The following is a 7,110-nucleotide window of genomic DNA, read 5'->3' on the forward strand; positions in this document are numbered from 1 at the left end:
TCTCACTGGGAACCACCTCTCTCAGATAGCCCTTGGCACAAAAGCCTGAGAGTAATCTCCTTGGGAAGGCGGAAAGCTCTTCAACCAGAATCTTCTATGATAGAATGGCATTCCAACGGTGCCATCAAAAGAAGCAGGACTCTTAATTTAGCCATTGAAAATACTTTTCAACATTGAAATAGTCAGTTGGCAGTTTAAAAATAAACCCTTTAATAAAATAGCTTTGAGTTGGTAAGAGGATAGTCACTTCCTTAGATAATATGACATGTGTTGCTAAAACTGACATTCATTCACTTGCAAATTTCATTATTGAAATGGCACACTTAGCTTATTTAATATTACCTAAAAGATGCTAACAAAATTCTACTTCCAGCCTTTTCTCAGAATGTACTTTCAGGATCTAAGCAAAAGTTGAAATTCAGAAGCACAGATACAAAGCCTAGAGAAATAAAACTGAGATGCAAAGAAAAGATTCTCCCTGACCACATTTATCACAAAGCCCCCAAAGCATTCAAAGTTCTTACTGAAACCAAATATATTTATACGTTCAAAAGCTAAAACAAGGTTCTTTTGGTAATGCTGGCAATTACCAAGATGAGGTGGCCCATGAGCGATTCTTCTAGCTTCAGCTAACAGTACTGCAGAAGCTGCTATTGTTACCTCTTGGGTTTTCTCAAACTTCAGAGAGTCTTAGCCAAAGCAAACTGAGAGGACATGATAGCCTCAGCCTCTCGGCTCCTCCACTGCCCACACATGCCACTGCTGTGGCTGTGCCTATACAGCCAGAAACGCTACCCCGTTCATGGAAATATCCGCCAACAGAAAATAGGTGTCTTAAAGAATCCTTACTGCCATTGTAGAAGCATCAAGATTCTTGCCTAGATCCTCAACATAATTTTTTCTCACAGGCCGTATTGCTCGGGCTAGGAGAAGGGATGGGCACAAACGTGGACCTTCATCGGTACCTTGGCCTAACCATTGTATTTTCTCTATGTGAGGTGCTATAGGATTCATAGTCACAGAATGTGGCATCCAGATATTATTTAAGACCCCGTCATTAGGACTTTAGGGCCTAAATTGACAAGTCAATTAAAGGGTCTAACTTTGAGATATCCATCTGAGAGACAGTTAAATTTAACTAGAAATAATTACAACCCACAGTCATTGTTTTCTACTGAAATTGAAATACTAAAACTTCAAAGAATTATATACATTACTAACTGTTGAAGAATTAAGCAAAACCACATACTTAGTGTACTATAGTGTGTGGCAAATATTCACGCTCTTGTCATGTAATGCCATAATATTTATTAAAGGGAGCAGCAGATGGGAAAAGTTCAATTTAATTTAACCATTACTGTATTCTAGGCACTCAGGTTACAAACATAAGGACTATTGTCATTGAGATTTTAGGAACATGAAAAGTGGGCTAAGGGAGAATTGAAAGTGCATCCTATAATAACAAAGTACTTTTCAAATAACATTGAATAGCTGCATATGCAATTAAAAGAAATTTTAAGAGCTCGAAAATCATTAAATTAAATATATCAACCTTTGAAAGCATCTCCCGACTTAAATATATGAAAAGATGATTCTAGACCCTGGGCACGTATTCAGAGAAAAATCAATTTTCTGGCATTCTTCCCATCACACATTTCATACAAATTTAATAATATACTTTTTCAACTCACTTTGCGTTACATGTAGTAAGTGGGAACTCCATGAAAATCTGCACTTGGAATTAAACTATATGAAGCTACAGAGGAAATTGGGAGAGTTGCTGCTGCCTCTGAATTTTGAGAGAGCTTCAAGTTAGCATTTCATAGCCAACCAACTTGGGAACTAATGTTTAGCAATGCCCCAGACCACATACTGAGAAAGGACAGGCCTGTGATCTCATATGGTACAGGAGGAGTGAGCTCTTCTCTCCCAAACTCCAGAAACTTAGAAGTATTTGTTCCGTTCACATCCAAAAGAGACCCCCATATTCTTGAAGACAGAACAAAATTCTATGGCAATATATTAAGATGTTCCCAGAATGTACTACTGGGTCTGAGATGATGCAAAAGTTTTATTATTTCTTTGGGGGGGGGCGGGAAAGTGAGTTAAAACTCAAGTAGAACCAACGTAGTGTAAGGAAGGAAAGAGAGAACCCACTCATTTTTATGATTCTATTATTTGAGTTATTTGGCATCACACTTCACTGCCACTCAGAGAACTTAGTTGGCAGTATTACTCTTTATACAGAGTGATTAGATCTAAAAAGTGCTCTGCTGTCTTATAGAGCAGATATTCAAATATATTCAATCCATTCAAAGTTACAAAGATTCTATAGCATCTATTGGCTCAGAAACAAGACCTACTGAAACCATACTTGAGTGCAAGCAGCCATGTTGAAGTAGAGTTACAGCTGTTTCAAGAAAACTTCTGTAGTCATGGAAACAATGCAAAACAATCTCATGTTAGTATAAAAATTGTCTGATATTAATCATATTTTATGTAAGCAAGTCTTCAGTGTAAGCATAGATATGTTTACATTTTTCAGATGGTGTGTCTTCAGTTTAGGTTTTGAGAGAATAGTAATATTAAGTATATCTCATGAAGAGGAATGCTCACCATTTTGCAATAACTGGATTTGCCTCTGCCTGTGCATCTCAATGATTACACATCCCAATGATTTCTTGTCCTTAAAAGCTACTTCATGAATCAAATATAATTTGCTTCTCGGCCCACAATCATGTGCATAAATCTAAACCAGTGCAATTGAGAAAAAGCTTTATTATTTAAATTCCAATTTTAGTATCCCATTCTTAGTAATACATACATTGTTTACAAAGAAAAGTATGTGTTTGTTTTAGGATTTCAGAGAAGGAACACAGAAGTCCTTTTAGAGGCAATGAGGAAAATTCATCTTAGTTTTGTGACATGCACTAGAATGGAAATATTTAGCAACAAAAATCTTCCAGGAAAAGGGGGTTTTAAGCATTGCCTACAACTTTATTCTTCTTACCTGGAAATGTGATTTTTGAAAGAATCTAAATCTTCAGAACAGGTTATCATATTTGCTTTCAAGTCTCTTAAAAGAAATTTCTGTTGTTTTGCTTCAAATACATAAATGTTTGATTTAATTAGCATTACCCACTAATGTTAGAAAATTCTCAGTGACTACACAGGATTACAAAATACCAAATGGAAATGAGAGGAGAAGTTGTAAAAACCAAGGGAGATATAAAAAGAAAGAGAGGGACAACTATTCTCCTACGAGCCTGGGTAAAATTGAACAGTCACACACGATGAACAACATGAGTGAGCTTCATAAATTCGAGCACAGTAAAACTATTTTAATCAACAAATACTAGAGAAAAGGGAAAGGAGAGGACATTTGTCTGACCCGATGACTGTGATTTCACCATCCACGGTGGAGTACAAAGCTGACGAACTTCTGAGGAGAACAGCAATCATTTTCCCTTGTTTTGAGGAGGCAGAAGTGCCTGCACAGTACATGATATCTGCAAATTCATAGGTCTCATAGGCTCTCCTATCTCCGCTTCCTTCGGAGATGAGCTCCTGGGTTGCAGAGATACTTTTCACATTCCGTATTCAGATACGGCTGCAATGTCACCGCCCACACTGCTGTGACACCAAAATAATCAAGCCTACAGATCAGCTGCTGCCTCTTCCAGTATGCAAGGGCCTGAGTAGATTTGACTTCCACTAATATTCCCAGTCACAGTTTTGATAAAGCCCTCAAAGGAACTTCGACCAGAGGTAAACCTGTGACAATCCCATTGCTTTTTGAGTGACATATTAGAGTTCTTACCTTCTCAAAATAATAAAATGCACTTTGCATGGTTTCCATTATATGGCATAACATTGAGACGCAGGATTAAATTCTATCGTCTTCCTACCAGTGTGTATGACTCTTTTCTTGCCATGGTCAAGACATGCTTTGAAATCAGTGGACATCAGTCTAAGGAGTCCACTTACTAGAGACTTCCAAAAGAGAAGAGTTCCCATTTATAAAGCAATTGGATAAAGCAGTCAGTTGTGAATTTCAGAATGTCTAGCCACTATTTGCTTACTCTTTGAAGTTTTTTTGTTGGTTGGTTGGTTAGTTAGTTGGTTGTGTGGGGGTTTTTGTTGTCGCTGGTCAAGATTTTTCACTTCTCCCTGGAATGTTTGTCATCACAGACACATGCTCCTCTATGTTCTCTGCGGAATATACTTCCCTTTGAAATGACCATGTATGGGGTCATCATCACCTGAATACAGTAAAAAATGGAGACATACAAAGTTTTGCTCATGGCTTGACATCATGGTGGGCAACCTACACTCTCCATTTCACCAAATAATGGCCTCCTTCTCTACATCATTTTGACTTTAGAATCAGTCAGAATTCCATGCACAATATCCTGACTAGTACAAGAAACCCAGCCTATTCTTGTTCTCCTGCATCTCTGCAGGTGGTAAGCTTGATTCCTATTGCCTTTGCCTGCCTCTGCAGGGGTCTGTTCAGAAAACAGAAAAATAACAAGGCCTTCCTGTTACTCTCTTTGGCTGTGAAATGATTTGTTCCCATCTGCCCCCAGGCTCACCCAGTGCTCTGGCTCAGTGGGAAGCTGCTACTGATCACTGCTGTGTTAACTTGAAACTCATTTGCTTTATGGAAATTCATTGCTCTTATTTCTCAAGGGAATGGAGAAAACCAATAGGTCTCTTACCCAACTGGGTATTTTTCATGTAAGTTATACCATCTATATAAATTAGGTTCAAATAACATTAGACTATTTTCAGGATTTATAATATCAATATTATAAGTTGTAGAATCTGGCAAGTGTTCTTAGGATCCCCTTGCTGCCTATGAATCAATCACATACCTTCTACGTGAATTGGGAGAAAATAACAACAATAAGAAAAATGTGTTTACGTGAACAACTGCCCAATGACTTTCATTTGTTTACTTGTTTGTTTATTGATAATAAACTTCATCCATTGTGGGGGGAGGGGGGTGGAAATAATCCTGATTATATGATTCCTTTTTTCATGTTTGTTATGAACTCCTTTCTCCTCTAAGATGAACTGAATCTTATCATAACCAAATTCATAAACCAGACGGCATAATATAATTCCTAATAATGATTGATGTGCCATTCATTTTAAGTAATGTTCACTGCAATAAAATTCCAGTGAAATCTAAGAATTGGGCCAGTCTACTGAAGGTAACTGCACCAGGATGTAGCTCGGTCCATATGCATGGATAGGCACATAAAAAAATATATCTCTTTTAAAGTAAGCTTCCAGAAAGAAGTTGGGAAATCAATTCAGTTAGTTTCTCATTGATCTTGAAGATCACTAAAGTGATCATGCTGATTGTTCTCTAATTGGCTAGCTTCTCACTTAGAGACAGCTGGAAACTGAGCAATTAAAGACACTGTGGAGGAAAAAGATACCTTATAGTCCATACAGAGCTGCAGGAGAGAAGAGGGGAACCCGGTAAATGTCACCTGTCTGGTAAGAGCCATGCTCTCTGTGACATAAGTGGAAAAAACTCAATGTTTCCTCTAACTCTGTTTTTGCATAATGCACAGATATCGTTGTAAAAATAGGAAATTAATGTTAGTTGGATCTACAAACATAAGTCAATTTGACTCTATTATATTAAAAGAGAATAGTTTTTACCTGTATCTGTATTTTATAATATTTTAAAGTCTAAGAAGTTCACATCAACATTATTTAATATTAGAGACTTTTACATTCAAATATGAGTTTGAGTGCCCACTATTTGAGAAAATCCATAATGGAAAACCTAAAAAGTCAATAACACTTTCAGATGTGCGTTTTCTCATAAGAGCATCTACGTTCATTTGAAGAATAGTACTGTACATGTTCTCAAACATATTTACTTAGTTCATGGCCTGATGAACATGTGACTTCCCAGAGTGTTGGAAATAGTCTCTCAAGAATCGGGGGACCCTGTGATTTTTTAAATGGCCAGTTTGGTTGAAGTTTCTGTTATCATTCAGGTGTTTGCATTACATAGTATATTTTAAAATAACTGTCACACACACACACACACACACACACACACACACACACCCACCCCATAGCAAAATGGAGCCTTGGAAATTATATGGTAATTGTGATCAAAATAGAAAATAATCAATAAAATTTATCAAGGTCTTAGCTCCTTATTTGAAAATTCATAATCAATAAATTACTTGCAAACTCATTATTTACATTTATACTCTGGAAATAAAATGAAAATTAGAAAATGCTTTCAACTGTACCTTCTCTTTGAAATCTTAATTTGAACTTCAAATTATATTATTATCTCTACTCAAAACATAAATTTCACTGAAAAGTCTGAACGATCATAAATCCTAAATTCATAAAATTTAATGCTACAATTTATAATTTAATACTGCTATCAAAAAAATTCTGCTCTATTACTAACAGAATATAAATTCCTATTAACTTAATAAGAATTAGAAATAGCAGTTTATATATCTTCCCTTTATACAAGTTTATATAAACTTATGTACATATTTATATAGGCATATAAATTCCCATTAATTTGGGGGGAATTAAAGAAGAAATGCCAGTTTTCACTAACTCATCCTTCCTTTGGCAATTTATTTTCTGACCTTTTAATCTACTTAATAATTATGGAAACTTAAAATGACATGTGATCTTGTCATTTACATTTTATTATGTTAAATGAAAAAAAAAGAAACCATTTTGCAAGTGGAGCTTTAAAAAAAAGAAATAGAAAAATCTGCTCTATTAAAATGTAGCAAAGAGACACGTTTTAAAAAGTGTGAATCTAAACATTAGGTGCTCTGTCATTTGTCGTTAAATTTTTGTAACAATAATGACACATTTTTGCTTTCCAAAGATAATTTCCATTAAAATAGAGTTGTGTTTTATATTTTTAATTACATTTGAAATTCAGGTAACTAAAATACTTAGTTTAAAAAAATACTGATAAGGTTTTCATGATTTTTGAAAATATTATAAAGAATATGTTTCATTGAGATTCTCTGTGGTTGACTTAGTTCAAATATTTTTAAACAGATTCTTGCCCACAAACTACTTTTTCCCCAGCAACAG

Source organism: Pteropus alecto, unplaced genomic scaffold (genome assembly GCF_000325575.1).
Source record: "Pteropus alecto unplaced genomic scaffold, ASM32557v1 scaffold195, whole genome shotgun sequence".
In the NCBI taxonomy this organism is placed as follows: domain Eukaryota; kingdom Metazoa; phylum Chordata; class Mammalia; order Chiroptera; family Pteropodidae; genus Pteropus; species Pteropus alecto.